This window comes from Chanodichthys erythropterus, chromosome 21, assembly GCF_024489055.1.
Source record: "Chanodichthys erythropterus isolate Z2021 chromosome 21, ASM2448905v1, whole genome shotgun sequence".
Classification (NCBI taxonomy): domain Eukaryota; kingdom Metazoa; phylum Chordata; class Actinopteri; order Cypriniformes; family Xenocyprididae; genus Chanodichthys; species Chanodichthys erythropterus.
This window is the reverse complement of record NC_090241.1, coordinates 31,083,298-31,102,869: the sequence shown is the minus strand read 5'-3', so window position 1 is coordinate 31,102,869 and position 19,572 is coordinate 31,083,298. Positions and strand designations below refer to the sequence as shown.

At 36.6% G+C, this 19,572-nt stretch overlaps 1 protein-coding gene across 3 annotated transcripts in view; it reads right to left on the bottom strand.

Annotated features, from left to right (window-relative positions):
- Nucleotides 1-19,572, bottom strand: part of tafa3a (TAFA chemokine like family member 3a) — a 118,322-nt gene that overhangs the window by 72,853 nt on the left and 25,897 nt on the right. Inside the window, exon 1 of one of the 3 annotated variants that reach the window (XM_067373679.1) lies at nucleotides 5,231-5,244. The exons of the other annotated variants lie outside the window; for them this stretch is intronic. The gene's annotated coding sequence lies outside the window, so the exon portion shown is untranslated. Of the gene's footprint in view, nucleotides 1-5,230; nucleotides 5,245-19,572 lie in introns of those variants that run through there. 3 annotated transcript variants of the gene reach the window in all.

The window sequence follows — 19,572 nt, the reverse complement described above, 5'->3', positions numbered from 1 at the left end:
GCTTCGGAGCTTCATGAAACATGTGTTTCGAAATCGGCCATCACTAGTCTCCAACCGCAATATCATGTCACGACTTCAAAACGCTTCTTACCGGAGTGCCTGATTTGTAAACGAACGTACTTTGGACTTTCCGGCTCTACGCGTTTCGCTTTTTGTGGCCGCAACCAACTTACTTTTTGGCCGAGTTGGACTTACGACGAGGAGTCGATTCCTTCCCCCCACCAGGGTACGAATCCCGTGAAAGGCGACTGACTGGGGCAAAAAAAGAAGAGATCTAAACAAGCTGAAAAATGGTACACGGTCGGGTAGGTTTAGGCGTAGCGTCAGTGAGACATTATTTTAAAACGAAATGGAGCGCAAATGTCAAATCAAGAACCGCCGCGATTCGTCTGAAAAGCAACGTCATAAAAACGTACCGCATTCACCCTATTATCTGCTCCGGCAAAAGTGCGCCGCTCAGTGCAGCGAAACTACAGCGATATGTACTCACTGCTACGTATTTCGCGACTCGCAAAAACATGCCCATGGGTACGTTTTCGTCATGAGACCAGGTTGGTAAATTAACAGCAAATTTTCATTCATTGTGCAGACAGCTTCATTTATTATAACAGAACTTTGTGAGATTGCGATAAACTAGTAACAGCTTTTTAGTGATTTAAAAGGGAGAGATCTTTGCAGGCTTTCTGCCATGGCAAATCCGATACAGTATGCTTGCTTTTCTGCTAAAATTAACAGTGGTTTGTGAACGTAGATGCTTTAATAACATTTATCGGGAGCGGCAATGCGTAAATTGAAACTAAATGTATGTGTTTTTACATGGGAAGCTTCATCAAAGACAAAGCATCATCTTTCAAAAGATTCACATTAGACTTGTTTTTTTTTTAAAGCCTCTGCAGACAGTCTTTAGCAATTAAACTCACCTAATTATTGAATAAATCACAATCTGCAACACCACACTGCAGGTACCCGACAGCTCATCATCCTTGACCAACCTCCAAAGACGTATTCTGCCCATGGAAAGTCCTCTAGTTTCTTCCTCCAAACAACAAAATTCACTCTAAATATCAGCATCCCAGAAAGCATCTGTCCCCATGTCACTTGCCTGTAGACAAGGACTCCATTGCCATGACAACGTGACACCTAAAACAACCTTAAAAATGACAAGAATGAACAGCCTGACAGCTGAAATAACACATTTAGAAAATTTCACATATTTTTTTTAAACCCCTCAAGGGTTTCTTCTATGGTAAGTGACTCTTTATAACTCAATTTAGTTATTTTAATTATTTCATCATTTTTATTTACATTTGTGAAAATATTAGTTTCTTTGTGTGTTTGGGAAAAGATTTCGAATGCACTGGGTCTATAAGTTCATGCATTTACATCCACATTTTCTTCTTGTACAGAAATATGTAAAAAACAAATATGTAGGGCAGAACCTGGTCTTTCCCATCAGGGACTGACTGGATCATTAAAAGTGATTTCTATATAACAGATATTATGAAGAAAAACAAGTATCTTTAATGTATTAAAGTCCACATGTAGTCTATAATTGTATCCCTTAAAACTCATCTTTGATCACCAAAATGACATATTTAAACACTTTTTCTTGTGAAAAAAATGTAACTCTACACCCTTGCCTCATTTAATATGTGTGGATCAATGAATATGCAAATTAGCCCCGCCTCCACCCGCTCCCGGCAGCTCAGAGATCCACTCGGTCAACTTACTGAGGTAAACGCTGCACAATGGTATCGCTCTGAACAACGTCGGACACGTAACGGTAATTAATATGATTAGCCTTTTGCTTGACTATGTTATCAAACAGCTAATAATGTAATAATAAACACAAACCACGTTTGCCATGTCAGAATCACACAGCTGTTCTAAAACAACTCAGAACATCAGTGGAGAAACACATACTGTATAGTTCATCATAACATTGTAATATACATCATACACCTGCCATATTGGAGAAAATACTCAGCAATGGTGTTGAAATGAATTTGCACATGGTTTGTCTTAAAGCATATTAAAAACACCACATAGACATACTTTATAAACAACATTAAAAACTTAAAGTCGGGTCTTTAAATTAATTATTACAAAGGCAAACACCTTCTTTGGGATAATTTACAGTGATGAATTGTAAGCAATAAGACCATAAACATGCATTAAGACAGTAAATGGGATCAATTTTGATTTCATGTTGACATAAAATGTAAAAAAAAAAAAAAAAAATTTCCCCAAAATGTATTCGCAGGGGCATATTTATTTCATGCAAACTATGGGGAACATATCAGATGCGATAAGTTTTAATAGTCTTTTCTTCCCTTTGAGTGAAACTGTTTCTCGAAGAAGAAAAAAAAATGTACGAAGGGACTTGATTTTGTCCATAAGGAATTGTTTGGATGGTCGTGGTTTGCTATTGCTGTGACCTCACGTGAGTGACAAGCGGTCCCACCCTCACGTAATTAGTCACTTAAAATTTAGTAGGACAAATGCAATAAGGCAACATTACATTTAAAGGTATTTTCCTCAATAGAATTAACATATGTTGTAAATCATGTTAAAGCATCTGTTTGGGTTTGAGCGGCTGCGAGATTCTTAATGCGTCTCGTGTATAGTCACGTCTCTTCACTGCTTGCTCTCATTCTCTCTCTTTCATTATTTATTTCTCCTCCCAGCTTCACTTGGCAGTTATTTTGTCAGGCTGTGTGGGAGACAAAATAATTGCCTCTATATTTTCCAAATTGATTTTCTTGTGCAAGTTTAATACAGTTCTCACTGCAGAGTCTGCTGACAGCCATTGTGCAGTAGCCCTCGTTTTATGCCATTTACTGTACATACTTGCGGTTATTTACAAAGGATAAGTCTCATTATAGCAGCCTGACTGGAAGAATATTTTATTAACATCAGATGGCAAAAGAGATCATTCTGCCCTTGTGTTTGTTTATTGTCATTTAGCAAATAATTGACTAAGAGAACAGCCGTGTTGAATGCGCTACGGAACTGTACATTTGTTACAGATACAGCTCTTAATATAAAACCTTAAATGAAACATCACAAATAAAGTTTAGCAGATGCTATTTGCACCCTGGTGTAAACAGTAATCTATACTACTTGCATACCACTTTTATTAAATTAACTAGCTCATTCTGTACATAATGGGGCAAATTACAAATGGCAGTTTCGGAATTGCTACAGGAAGGGAAAGGCATTTGAAGGGGAAATGTACATACAACGGTCATAAGGAAGTAATTGTGTAGTTTATGATCACATGATCCCTGACAGTTCATTTTGAAAACAGAGGTCATTTTTTAACAGCAATCACCCACTTTTTTTAGCAGCCTTGAAAGTAATTTTCTTAATAATTTTCTCCATAAGGATTTTAATAAAAAATCTTGAATAAAGAACATGAACCAAACCAACCAGAGATGAGTCACAATATTACAATCTTTGTTTTACAGTTAAAAAAGAGAAAGAAAACAATAAGGAACAGACAAAGGTACAAGACTATTTTATGAAATAATTATAATTCCATGAAGGATTGTGAATGATGGAATCAAATAAAATTGATGCCACACTTTAATGTCAATGCTTTATATTTATTGATTATGCACAATAAAACCATATATCTTAAATGTAAATTCATTTTTTAAGTTGAAATGCCACTAATTGAAGTCTATACCTTAAATGAACAACCTTGAAATGGATGGAAGGTCAGGTCTGCTTTGAAGTTTCTATGGAATCATTAGAAAACACTTTCTCTATGGAGAAAATTAATTTTTACTTCTGGTAACCCAACTGTTGAACACTATTGAAGATATTGCCACAAATTTAAAAACCTCAAATGCCTTCAGAGACGATTTAACAGAAAACATTCTTTACATATATGCCAAACATATTTTACCATACGTGACAATTCATAAGTTGAAGTTAATTTTAACTAATTTAATTAATTAATTTAATGTAAATGCATTTGTTTAGTTGAAATACAGCTAACTGAAGTCTATGCCATAAATGAACAACCTTGAAACTAATTGAAGGTCAGGTCTGTTTTATAGTTTCAATGGAATCATTAAAAAACTATTGTTTCTGGTAACCCAACTGTTGAACACTATTGAAGATTAAAATTTAAAAACCTCTTTACATATGTGCCAAACATATTTTACCATACGTGATAAGACATAAGTTGAAGTCAATTTTAACTAAAAACATAACGAGGCAACATCTAATGTTAATGTTTTATTTGCCACAACAATCTTAGCTTGAACCTGAATTTAGCTGCTATTTATCAAGGTAATACATTTTCATTTCAAGTCCTATACTTTAAAAGATTAGTTCACTTTCAAATGAAAATTACCCCAAGCTTTACTCACCCTCAAGGCATCCTAGATGTATATGACTTTCTTTTTTCTGATGAACACAGTTGGAGAAATATTAATAAATATCCTGATGCATCCAAACTTTTTAATGGTAGTAAGCGGGATCATAAAGAATAAAGCTGAAGAAAGTGTCTCCATCCACATCCATCATAAACATATTCCACATGGCTCCAGGGGTTAATAAAGGCCTTCTGAAGCTTGTGTAAAAAAAAAAAAAAATCCATATTTAACAAGTTATGAAGTAAAATATCTAGCTTCTGCAAGACCGCCTTCCATATTCAAATTACGAAGAAAGTGTAAACTGGCATCACGCCAGTTACACTTTTTCCGTAAGTTGAATAGGGAAGGTGTAGGATGTAGCATAAGCTTTTTGAACTGTAAGAGTTTTCACACTTTCTTCGTACGTTGAATACGGAAGGCGGTCTGGTGGAAGCTAGATATTTTACTTTAAACTTGTTAAATATGGATTTTTTACACAAATGCATCGCTTCGCTTCAGAAGGCCTTTATTAACCCCCCCGGAGCCGTGTGGAATATGTTTATGATGGATGGATGGATGTGGATGGAGACACTTTCTTCAGCTCATAATCATTTGGTAACGCTTACTGCCATTTTAAAGCTTTTCTCCGATTTTGTTCATCAGAAAGATAAAGTCATATACACCAAGGATGGCTTGAGGGTGAATAAAGCTTGGGGTAATTTTCATTTGAAAGTGAACTAATCCTTTAATGTAGGGCACAAATGAAATTTGCCCATGCTTTGTTAACTAGACAATAGCCTCAGCCTCAGATGTCATGCCCACGGACTGTTGGATGAACGTCTGATGCATATGGCACACTTAACTGGAAACACTTCTGGATTTCTGAAGTCATCATCTGGTTGGTTGAATTCTACAAGATGTCCGGAAGATGTGTGTATCGCGTTCTTTAATGGTCCACCTGGAAACAAAAGCTGTGATGCCAAACCCCCTCGTGGAAGAAGAACTCTGTTGTGTTTACAACTGTGACATTGAGCATTTATCAGGATCAACTAAATGCTGGATTTAAAAGTATGTGAAGTTCACGGCTCCACTGTTGCAGTAAACTTGCACAACATTCTTGAATGAATAATTTATTAGATGCATGCCGTTCTGTTATTGTAGGGACGTCATTTTCACGCCCCCAAACATGACGCGGAACAAAATGAACTGTGATTGGCTGCGTTACATGTCAGTCAAATGTCCTCTTGGGCAGTCCTTGGCCAATGAAAGCTGCGATACAGTCCAGACCTTCTGCTGTCAATCTGAAGGTCTGGCTACGCAAGACTAACTAGATAATAACTATTCTGGCGAATTATATACATTTAAACTTTACCATCATGTAAGCCTTCAGGTTGATTTGAGTAGCCTATAGAATTTTTTCCCCAGTCACAGAAACCATCATTTTTCACAAAAAGCTACAATGGTTGATTCAACTAGCTTAAATGAAAACTGAAATAGAGTTTTAACCAGGGACACTAATTAAATATGCTCTCAAACGAAGACAAAAAAGGATCGTCGTGCATTAAAGATCACTACAGTATTCAAAATGTTGCATAATTTTACATTGCGATCAAAATCATCACAGCTATTTGATATATATTTGATAGACTCAGCCAGCCTCAGCTAAAAAAAGGTACTCATACATTGGCATTGTATCAGCAATAAGCCACCATGTGCTCTAGATACCGGCACCAGCCATTGAAAAACCCATTCGTCCATCACTACAAGAGCAACTAAAGCTGGATTTCCACTTTGAATTTTTCTGTTTTATCAGCCTACTGAATGTTGATTAAACCAAAGAATCTGAGAGAAACCTCAGCCCCACACCGATGGCGGCCGAATATAGGCCCTGGCCCTGGAGAACCAAAAACCAGGACAGCCAGAGAAAAAGCTGGCTGAGAGACGAGGGAAAATGAGGGGGAGAAAAAAAAAAGACACAAATGAAAAAGAACAGCAGTCTTTTTATCCACTCGCCTGCCCACTCTCGTCCCTGCTCTTCCCACTTCATCCCTCCATCTCACAGGGGCGGTGCTCCCTGGGACCCGAGAGAATGAAGGTAAAAAAGGAGGTTGAAGGAAAAAAAAAAAAGCCTGGAAAATTGTCTGTCGAACATCACACCTGTGTTGAGAACCGGCTCTGTCCTGTCAGGGGAAGGCAAAGGCCGCTTACGGAGGAGAGAGAACAAGGTAGGAGAATGCATTAGAGAGGCTCATGCTCTCTCGCTGTCATTAATGAGGAGCCAAAACGACATGTCCATCCACACACACCCTGGCCTTCATCAGCACACACACACAACAATACCATCCCTGAATTTGAAGCCTGAGATACAAGGCTATAAATAATGGAGAATAGTGCTTTCGAAGTTTTACATGAATGCACAGATGTGTGTTTGTGTGTGGGTGTGTGTGGATGCATAGGAGCTAGTGCTGGGGATTTCGAGATTTCTGTTCACCAAAAAGATTCATTCTAATTTGTTAAGCCATTTGTTCAGTGACTCTTTCTATCAACTACATAATTTCACCAGTTGTATGTGACAGTGATTTTAGTATAATGAGTGACTATGACTAATATATATATATATATATATATATATATATCAGAGGTCATGTTAACCGAAAATTTGCCGTCATTGACAGAATTTTTTTTGCAATGACGGAAAAGTCTGAAGGCCGTCAGTCATTTTGACAGATTATTACACTGAGGCTGACGTAACTTTTAACTGTAATCCCCACTCCTGTCCAGTAGGTGGTGAGTGTGCTCCAGTGTGGCAGCAGAGCACGAGTTCAGTCTCCAGAATAAAGTGAAAACGATACGTTTGATTACAGGCAAGCACCCAATTTAAGTCCATTTTATAATAATAAAGTTATAATACTTATACTTACATAATTAAGTTTCTAATCCAGTTTGTTTTGTGGCTGACTGTCAAGTTCATGGTCAACAAATGGCTTTTCTGAGGTATAATGAGGTATAATGTTATGTTTCCATTTCTGATTGAACTGTTTAAGACGTGATCATAGACTGTAAAAAATAGGACGTGATACAGATTTCGGTGAGCTACTGTATCTTGCAACATATTTTCTGATGTTCATTCATGTTTATTTCATTTTGTCAAGTAGTAAAGAGGAAGGGATGATCGCGTTCACTCACGATCCGTGCCAACTTTTTAAGATGAAAACTGAGAAGTGACACATTCTTTTCATAATATAAATAAATGTATAGCCTAGGCCCATTTGCTTATCCTGTAAGCTCGTAAATAACAATGAAAATGTGGACGAAAAAAGAAACTAATCTTATTCAAATCTAAAAATTGAAAATGATGGGGAATAATTCGTTATGACGGAATTTTTACTATCCTGTCCGTCAAAATGATGGACAGTGTGAAAGTCTAGCGTGACCTCTGATATATATATATTAGAAAACAAAAAAAAATCTGTAATAGAAGTAGGCTACTAAAACAGAAAACCTGTATTGCCAGCTGGTATGTTAATGAGGAGAGAAACTGAGGAGTGGTTAAAAACAAGCCAGATGCAAGGTGCACAAACTGTCAAAGACAAATCATCTCTAAACCACTTATTCACACGATACAGTTTATCAAAACCACCCTTTAAAACAACAGCAGTAGCCTACCACAGCACAGTGAACTCATCAAACGGTAATACAATGCAATTTTGTACTATGAATGACAACCATATGTTCTCAGTGTGTTCTCTCAGACTGATATTTACATAGTACTCTAAACTAATTAAAAGAACCACAGTGCATGTCTTAAAAAACATGGTAATCCCATGATACATTTGATGTTTTGTGTATTGTTTTGATACTCTTCTGATTTACCTGGCGAGTCATTCGGGAGTGGCACTGGCACATGCATGTGTTTAACACAGAAAAGACCTTCATCGCTCGTAAATGATAATAAACCATGTATTTCTATGGATTGTAAGTAAATATCCACTTATTTGTGTTCCCTGGGTTCAAAAAGTTTCCTGTTAATGTTTCCTGGAACGAGAAACCGCTTCAAACGGCCATTCCCAGAAAGCTGTCGGAATGATTTGAACTGAATCACAATGAACCGATTTACAACTGTGTGTTTGGTCGTCATTGAAAAGAACAGATTCAAAAGAATTATTCATTTGTGAATTGTGAAGCTCTTGTTCTGATTGTAAACAGCTGACGGAATTCAGTAGACACACGGTAATATCATGGTACTTTAAATGAGTTTACTATTAACTTTATTTCGTGATATCTTTTCTGATTGAATATCCTTGATCGTACAGAGTCATTCACAAGATGCATGTGCTGGGATTTAACTTAAATTCTTTGACTCTAAAAAGGATGGATTTCTAGGTTTGATTTCAAAAGACTGTAAGTAAATATTCACTTCGCTCTTTTGATCTATTTAGTCTATTGCGTTGTTTTATGGAATGAGAAACCGCTCCAAACAAACTTAATGTCGAACCTATTCAGACAATGGCTGCATCCGAAAACTGGAAAATGCTGCCTTCTGAGGACACATTTCAAGGTAGGAAGGCATCAAGGCACGTCCGAATCCAATGTTAGCTTCACTTCCTGTTTCCTGAGATACCCTCATCTGATCGATTTTTGAAGGCAGCATAGATGTATCCTTAGCTGCCTTTGATATCCCACAATTCTGTGCTTTCCATTCTGTGACAGTTGACCCACTAACATAAAGATGGCGTCCGAAAGTTGCATTTGCTGCTCAGTTTGTGTATAAATGTACGTTTTTGGCCAACATATTTAAATTTTGATATCATTTCTATCAAGAAATTACTACTGTAATAATTAAATATTTGTTTAGTTCTCACCAAAGCTCGTGCTATATTGCTGTAGATCATTAAACTGTTACGCTGCCTCAGAAGTCTGTCCGAGAAATCAGTTTCATGAGGTACCTTCATGCACAAACGCTGTCGTAAGTCATTCTCTTATAAGGCGGCGAGGCAGCAAGACAGCTACCTATGTTTTCGGACGCAGCCAACTTCGCTATGACATTTGGCCAATTTACACAAGTGAACCGACTCAAAAGAGTCATTAATTTATTATTTGAGCATCGCTCGTTCTGATTCTAAAATGCAAAGTGTTGGCAGGAAAAATAATGTTGTAGTGAGATAAACTGGTAGCTTATATAGATTTTGGCTTTTGAAAAGTTTTTTTTAAAAAACAATCAATTATAATAATTCATACTTTTCTCCAGACCCAAGCACTCCTTCAGCCTGAGGGCCTTGGGCTTCAGACTGTGCATTAATTCAGTTGTTCAGTCACTGTCAGCAGATTCTCATTCGGTACAACTCACCAACTCGTTCAGTGTATGGGTATATTCATTCAGTACAGTATGTCCCACCAATAATAGGCTACTTACAGCCCATACCATAGTCAGTCTTTGAAATGGGAAAAGACCAAAGCAGCCATGTGCTTCACAAGGGAGAGAGTTCAATGAACAAAATATAGTGCATGGAAGTGAATGAGAATAGTTTGTTCAGGTAAAAAACACTACTAACACAAACTGTTTGAACACACTGAGAAACTGAGCATCATTTCAAAATTATTGCAGAGATGTCAGTGATTATGGAGATGTGGGTTGTAGGTCAGCGCTCTGTTTAAAAGTTAATTTAGCCCTAGAAAGATTTCACTCTAAGTGCCTACTTATACGGATCGTACAACTTTATGGCCAGATTTCTGTGAGACTCATTCATCACTGTGGTCATTAAAGACAAGATTCCTTCCTTTTATCTCTTTGTATTTTTAATTTTCAATAAAGTTAGAACCTTTTATGTATAGGCTAATAAAAGAAATAAGCTTTTTATGATGATGATGACAATCTAATGATCATGAATAGGCTATATCGTTCAAAAGTTTGGGGTCAGATCAAAAGTGAGAGTAAAGACAATGTTACAAAATTATAAATTCTGTTCTTTTGAACTTTGTTCTTCAAAGAAACCTGAAAATCATGGTTTCCACAAACCTATAAGAAATGTTTCTTGAGCAGCAAATCAGCATATTAGAATGATTTCTGAAGGATCATGTGACACTGAAGACTGGTGTAATGATGCTGAAAATTCAACTTTACCATCACAGGAATAAATTACATTTTTTCTAAATATATTAAAACAGAAATAAGTTATTAATTTTTTACAATACTATGGTTTTTACTGTATTTTTTAATCAAATAAATGCAGCCTTGTTAAGCATGAGATTTCTTGGTAACACTTTACATTAAGGTTCCCTTCATAAAGGGTTTATAAAGGTGTTTGTTAATGACTAATAACTTATTTACAAATTCATTATAAGTCGTTGATAGGCAGTTATAACTGCATGAATAAAAAGGGTGACTTTAATGTATTACCTGCCAAATAGTGAGCCAGTTTTAATTCACATGTTATAAATTCTTAATAAATGTATTTATTCACACATATTTTTCTCAGAACCAGATTTCTGGTTATTTCATGATGCAGCAAAAAATATACTGTTATGGTGAGACTGAAGGATGATTTATTTGTGGTTTTATCAATAATATCTCATGACTTATGTCACGTTTCTCACAGTTGCTCATCAGTATTTACTCTGTGCATTACCTATGATACTCTATAAAAAGGTCATGATGCCTATTCAGAGGAATGTATAAATGTATGTTTTTCAAGATGAAATTATCAAACTTTATTTTGAAAAAAAAACAAAATCATACACGCACAACCATAACTTGAGATATTTATACTGAAAAATGTAATTACATTATTAGTTAGCTGTGAAACCTAATGAAGGGTGAATCATTTATTCATAGTTTATAAATATTAGTAACTTGTGAAAGTGAACCTTAACGTAAAATGAATTCCTATGGACCATTAATTCATGATTTATAAATGTTATAAAAAAATGCATGATTCACATGTCTCCAGTTTACATTAAGGTTCACTTTCACAAGTTACTAACATTTATAACTCATGAATAAATGGTTCACCCTTCATTAGGATTCACAGGTAACAAATAATAATAATTAATAAGTATTTTTATTATTATTATTATTAATATCTTATCAAGTTAGGGTTGTGCTCATATGTTGTTGTTTTTTTCAAAATAGTTTGATAATTTCATCTTGAAAAACATTAAATCAGTTTTTATACATTCCTCTGAATAGGCATCATGACCTTTTTACAGAGTATCATGGGTAATGCACAGAGTAAATTCTGATGAGCATCAGTGAGTAACCTGACATAAGTCATGAGATATTATGGATAAAACCACAAATAAATCATCCTTCATTCTCACCATAACAGTATATTTAATAACCACAAAATCTGGTCCTGAGTAAAATATGCGTGAATAAAAACATTTATTAAGCATTTATAACATGTGAATTAAAATGGATCACTATTTGGCAGGTATTACATCACAGGTATTAAGTCACCCTTTTTATTCATGCAGTTATAACTGCTTATCAGCGACTTATAATGCATTTATAGTGTCATCAACAAACACCTTTATAAACCCTTTACAAAGGGAACCTTAATGTAAAATGTTACCAACTTCTTTCAAAAACATTAACAGATCCCAAACATTTTGAACGGTAGTGTATGAGTATTTGACATTTTATTGTGGCCCTCTTGGAAATACATCATCAGGAAAGTTTTGTGTAATGAGTTTTATGTAAGTTCAAGAGAACACGTTCAGTTGAGAGAATGAATCAATAGCAACATCTGTCTGTTGTCAAAATTCAGAGTAATTGTGGAAGTGTGGAATTACTTCTACTGCAAGATCTGCATGTGTTCTTTGACGTTTAATTATGTGCCAGAGTTTCCTGCACAGCGCCATGACAAAAGAAATTATGTTTTACCCAAATTGTGAGTTGGCAGTCTGAGTTGAATGTGATGGCTTAAAAAAATGTTGTAGACAACATGTCTTTCTTCACCGGCGGCATGCACAACTAGTACTGTACCTGACTCTTATGAGCTGATACTTTTAATGAGCATGAACTCAAATTGCTCCAATGGTAGAAAAAAGATCCTGATTGTGCCACGTACTGTAGTGGTCAAGGTGCATATTATTATTATTATTATTATTTTAAATATTTAATGCCAGCAATTAATTATAAATATTATAAATAAACAAATGTTAAAAATAAAGTATGTAGTTAGGAATGATTGAAACAGGATTGCATGGAGGGTTTCTGCACAGAAAGAATTCTTTAGGAAACACTGGCGTGTGTGCATGCTTTATTTGATTGACAGGTCTTTTCCACTTGGCTGACATGCATTGAGAAAGTGGAAATGCCGGCAGGAGAGTGGGAACATCAGGGTTGGCGTCTCGAACACACATTCGCACACAGAAAAAAGATTGAGGGAGAGGAAGGGGAGGTGTTCATGGCCGTCTATGATTTGTCCGTAGCTTTTTAGAGGAAGTAAACATGGATCAGGCTGTCAAACAGACAGGAAGCCATAGAGTGGGAAAAGAGAGCATGTCAGGTTCCAGAGATGTGGGCAGCTCTTCCTTCCTGTGAAAAGTAGAGCAGAGCTCATCCAATCTTGGTGTGCCTCATTCTCTCACACGTTATCTTTTTCTCCCCCCGCTGAACTCTAAGTGATGGTTCCGTAGCTCTGAGAAATTAGTCACCTCCACAGATGCAGAGGCGCTGCAGATAAGCCATTGTCTTCTCTCTCCTTACATAGTAATTCTTGACACTGTCTCAAAATGTTGCTTTGGAATCCAACCCACCACAATGCCTTGTGGAAAAGGAGAATCGAAAGTATGTGGAACTGTGCTTAAAATGGATCTAGAAGCAAACCCGGAGAATGGTTGAAAAGTGACATAAATATTCAAGATGTCCAACCATATGTGCCTAATGGGCCTAATTTGTAAATAGCAGCATTTTTGGTTGCCTGCTGATCCATCAATGAGTGTCCAAGATATTATAGGTGGTTGCTAAGTCAAAAGAGCCCAGTCTCATAATATTATTATCTAGTATAGATATGACTTTTGTACCTCTATTATAGAAAATTTTACCAGTTTTTTTTTCTCCACCAGGTCAATATTAGTCTGGAAAAGTGAGTAATATTACACCTCTTCTCAATTAGCTCAATTATTCACTGTCAGAAAAAAAAACGTACAGCAGCTTGTCACTGAGACAGGGACAACTTTACAAGGTAGATATGGTACAAAGATATGGTAAATGTTCATAGCAGCACCTCAAGGGTACATATTACTAATCTGAAGTTATGTGTACCCTTAAGGTACTGCTATGAACATTTTAAGGGGAAATAAGGGGCTGTTCACATGACATTATGGAAAACTTTTCATGCATTTTGGCCATTCGTTTACACAACAATGGTGTTTTGGGGGCTTGAAAATGCAAACTTTTGAAAACAACACCGTTATTTTCTCTGTGAAAAAATACTACGAAAAAGTGAATTCGTGAAAACGGTTGACATCATGCGTATGTGTATTATATGTTCAGTCTATAGGCACGTAGTTTTTCTTTACAAAGTGACATCGCCATCTACTGGCCTGGCATAAATAATACATCATTTTTAGTAGTTTTTGCAGATCTGTGTGAACGGGGATCATTTTGACAATGCTGCCTTTTATTAAAGGAAAAACTTTTTCATTTTTCAAGATGTCCCTTTGAGGGTACTGCCCCGTGACTACAATTTTTTTATTATTATTATTTGTTTTTTTGGGGGAGAGTGTTTGTTGGACTGGTTGATGCTGTTCTGTAAGCTTCTTGGCTACATAGAAAATCAAAATCAATGAGATAAATGTGTAAAATTAATACTTTCAGCTTAAAAATGTGCAAAATTCCAGCAAGCTTATTTCCAGAAAATCTCATTTGGAAAGATATCTGCCAAAGACATTTAAATTAGATAAGTAAAGGGCACAAAATGTCTTACCATTATCTTGAATTCTTGTATTATGATATGACAGATATGAAAGGGACACTGTCAGAATATTTTAAAAGTCATATGCAGAAATTGCCATAAAAAATAGTTCTCAAATCACCATGAATTTTATGTATGCGTCCAGACTTTGACTTTGCTTATGTTTGCAACAGTAATACCACTATATATCGGCTAATATGGTAATTCACCAATAGATGGTGACCAGCGATGTCTTTTTGAGTATTGTGAGGTTTTGTTGTTATTGTCATTAAATGGTTTACTGTTATGGAATCTTTTCTTAAAAACAACAGGCAAAATTATGTAAAAAAATGTACATTACAATATTGTCAACTATGGGCCTGGCATGGAAAGATTTTTGCATTGTGGAATTGACAAAGATATTTCTTAAAATATATCACATACATGTTTACTAAGTCATTATGTCATTTAAGAGATTTATTCGCAGCTGAACATCAGTAAACAATATTTGCATATATACAGATCTAAGAGAAATCACAGCAAACAAAAGTTTCTCAAGCAATTTATCCTCCATTTTGTTGAAAAGACACAAACCAATGACTTGACTTTGCTAGTCTTGGCGTTTATCACGCTTTAGAGAAATAAACCAATGATTGATGAGTTTTAATAATGTCCTGACATGGTGAAACTATTTAATGATTGTGTTCCAAAGCATGTTTGTTTGATTTCAGTGCTCAATCAAAAAAATTAAATCTCAGCACAGTGTTAGACTGCCATGATGGTCATAAGAACACTTAAAACAAGCACATATCGTGTTTGACTGCTAAAACTGACAGGCTCGATTGGACCGTGAAGGATTTGACTTCCCTCCCCCGCAAAATGAGCCCGTGATACGGAATCTTTATGCTAACGCTTGTTAGGTTTTCAAACGGCTCCATTCCAACTAGCGAATTGCTTCGATCTTCACATCTAGTCTTATCTCTACATAGCATATTCACATATACATATGAGTGAAAACGACATGATCAAAAGGCCATGTGCCCAAAGCTGCCCTTGAGCCAAGTCCAACTCGTGGGTGGGGTTTGAGGTGGGGGGAGAGATAACAAAAGCGAATATTCCGATATCTGTTTCATATTCTTTGTCATAGATCAAGGCCAAGACAAGACGGCGTGGAATGAATTTATGATCAGAGACCTCCTTTGAAGTTCTCGCTGTTCTTTCAAAGAATTGTCTGACGATGAGTAACTTGAAGACTTTCTATGTTAGGTCAGAAGAAAGTGCCCTAGCAGGTGGTGGAAAAAGGAGAGAAAAAGAGAGCGAAATCTTTCCTCTGTCGATCTTTCGATCTCTGCTCTGCAAGCTTATTTATTAGACATGAGAGGGTCAAAAACTGCCAGGGGCGCCCATTTCAATCTGTCATCTCTTCACTGCTGCAGTTTACACCCGGGGACTCCCGCCCCCAGCCCTGCCTGACAAGCGCAAAACGTGCGGAAACCTTTCACATAATTGTGTGCTTTATTGTCTCGTATTCCCCTAATTACAATCAGAGAGGGGTCGTTTCTGCCCCGACAAAGAAATAACAAGCATCAGAGAAAAATAACAACCGATTGCCGTAGCCTATAATTGCGATTTTCAGCCCCAAATTGCAGCCTAATGATTACAGGCGTGGGGCGGACCTGGCAGAGGTTGCTGGGATGCACAAATGCTGCTTGAGAGAGAGAGAGAGAGAGAGAGAATGAGAGAAAGAGAATGAAAGATGATGTAAAAAGTGCAGGGTGAAGAAAAAGGAAAAAGAAGGAAACGCAGTCTCTTCAACTATAGGCCGATTTCATTGTATAGATTTTTTTCTTTTTGAAACTTTCCATCATTATCATTTCCATCAATTAATAAAGGTTTTTTTTTTTGGATGGATGGATGGATGGATGGATGGATGGATGGATGGATGGATGGATGGATGGATGGATGGATGGATGGATGGATGGAAAATAAATAGATAGATAGATAGATAGATAGATAGATAGATAGATAGATAGATAGATAGATAGATAGATAGATAGATAGATAGATAGATAGATAGATAGATAGATAGATAGATAGATAGATAGATAGATAGATAGATTATTTGATGGATGGATGGATGGATGGATGGATGGATGGATGGATAGATAGATAGATAGATAGATAGATAGATAGATAGATAGATAGATAGATAGATAGATAGATAGATAGATAGATAGATAGATAGATAGATAGACAGATAGATAGATAGATAGATAGATAGATAGATAGATAGATAGATTTAGGATAATTCTGTGCATTTAGATACATAAAATGCTAGTTAGTAAGTTAGCCTTAGCAAGACCATATTTTCCCCCAAAAATGTTTAAAATATCTTTTCCACTGCCGTCGTTTACAGAATTTATGTATTTAATTAATTGATGTATAATGTGATTTTTATATGACATTCAAAAGAAATGGCAAAAATGACAGAATTCCCTTGTGATTCATGTGTATACACTGTTAGACACTGTGTGCAAACTTAGTGGAGAGCCTGAAGAGTGTTTTGAGAATTAATTTTCCACAGGGCAAAAGTGCCCATAGTTGAAGAAACACCCAATTACATCTTCATCTGTTCCGTCAGAGAGCGCAAGAGCAACACCCGCTTTATCTAAAAACGCAAAGCCAAACCGAACGTTCAGAGCTGTGTTGAGAACTGACAGTAAAGGCCTCAGGACGTTCTGCGGCATTGGAGATAATGGAGATTTGGGGAAACAGAAAGAAGAAGGAATAAGGGCTGCCAAACGCCGACACGCTACAACAAGCGTGGCATGGGTGTGCAGCAGGAGCAGGAACCCACAGAAGGGGAGGGCAAGTGGGACGACTCCAGCTTAGATGGCAGCCTCTGAGGCCGGTTCCAGCGCTGCCACAATTATGCTGTCAGGAACGTGGGCGGTACATCCCTGACTTGTAATGGTGGAGCACAAGTCTACAGCGTATGGTCTCCATTTGCAAACACCTCATGTCTTAATTATATGTGGTGCTCACTGTAAACAAATGAGATAATCAGTACAAATATGAACTGTTTAATTGCATACAATGAATGAAGCAGTAAATCAGTTGTCTGTAAACTGAATATTTGTAGGAATTTCTACAGGTATTTTAAGGACACAATCCTCATACAACCCAAATGTTCTTGTCAGGGACTGATCCTAATGGTTGCTATGCTTAAATCCTCAGGCAAAAATTTGACAACAGAGGTGGAAAGTATAACAAAAATCATGGTGAGTAATTTTAAATGAAGGCAATAGTATAGTATTACAAAGTATTACAAGAGAAACAGTCAAGCAGCAGAAGTCGGCAGCAGCCTTTAAGTGTATTCGTTTTTTGTCTCTTTTGTTTTTAGCGTAGCTGTTGCTAGCAAACACTTGATTTGTTTACTGTGTTAACACCTGCTGAAGTCGCTTTTGTTCCCGTGCCATGTCACGTGGGTTTTCCATTTTGGTGTGCTAGCCAGTGTTGTCAAGTCCGCAGTTTTCCCGTGGAATTGGGCTGCTTACAGTTGCCGCGGGTTGTTATCATGTCCAAGGGTTGAAGCGACCCCAAATAACATATTTAGCTCCTTGAATGTGAATTTTACCAGGGAACCCTGCCAAAAACACGGATTTTACCCCCAGTATTCTTTTTTATACCAGTATGTGTTTTTTTGTGTAAAATACCCCACAGATAATTTTATAGCATGTTAAATTTGTCACTTTTGAGGGTGAGCAAAAATGCTTAGTTTTTGTGTGTCCCTTTAAATGCAAATGAGCTGCTGCTCCTAAGAAGAAGGCGGGGTTTAAAGAGCTTGTGTCAGCACATAGTGTTAGCAGCGCTGATTTCCTCATGCAGACTCACTGAAAATCATCAAACAGCAACATTACACACTAACTAAAGTTAATAAAGTAAAATCATAATCAACCACTCCTTTAATTAACAAAACCAGTTCTCACACTAGCTTTGAGAATAATAATAAGCCAGGAAGTCAAACTTCTGTTAGACCCAGTGACTGAAGAAATGTGGCTGTACCAACTAAATTCCAAGCGCATCTCAATTTGTCTGTCCGTGCTTTCCAAACATGTAAATGAAAGTAAACTAATGAGCGCTCGATCTAAGATCAGGTAGGCATGGGAAAATTGAAAAAGTCACGCTAAGCTGATCATCAAAATTTCAGCCTGGGACGATATTTTTCTGCACAGCCCTGCTATATTGAGAGAGCTTATGGTAATATGGTTTGCTTTGAGAGTGGCATATTGAAAATAAGTCCGGTGGGATCGAAAAGAGAGTGCGGAGAGAGAAATCTGGCCCTGAGCAATTTCACTGTGTTTACACAGCACCTCACAACAAGACTGCCACATAAACTCAGCCTGATGGAGCCCAGGGCAACCAGTGGACATACAGCGACCGGCTCACGGACTATAAGAAAAACACTCAAACTCAGATGTTATTGCATTAAAACATAACTACCGTAGCATATATACACAATTACTTTTGGTGTGTTTGCAAGTAGGAATAAAAAAAGAGGTTAAGAAATAAATATGTAGATACATAATAAAAGTACAATTACAAATGAGATCTCTTTTCGAGATTAAATGGATATTTATCCCCTGAGAATAAGACTCCAGTAATCTCACGTGTCTCTTTTAGAGTTTCAGGGAAAAATGAGAGCAAAAATAAATGCAAATGGCGTCCCTTTTTGGCAAATGCTATTTACACTAGCTCCACCCACTAATGTCTGGTTGGGCCACTCAAGTTTTAAAAAAGACACACGGAATTCAATGTCTTCAGTGGCGCAGCAGTAGCAAGTAAGCCTCACAAACCTGGCTTTTAACGCAATCGAAACGGGCTTGAATCCACCTTTTGCAGAGCTCGCATTTATTTTCAATAAAAATGAAAATAATGTTCTAAAAGTGGAAATAAACTGCGAACAAGTGTTTAATAATATTAAAAGTGTTAATTATTTATTGTTTATTTATTGGATAGGGTTAGAGGAAGGTGTAGGGAGAGTTTTTATTCTCCCAATAAGGGTAAATGATCATATTTGAATAAATTAGATCATTTACACTCTATGATATTATTACATCCTGTTAATGTACAAAAATATTGAGGTGCAAATAGTATCTGCCAATATAAACTATAGATAGCAAATTACTATTTACTTTTATTGCAAAGAACTGATACTTTTACATGGTGTAAATAGAATCTGTCGCTATTTTCACCTAGTGTAAATAGCATCTATCACTAAGAAAATATGCTATTTTCACTTAGTG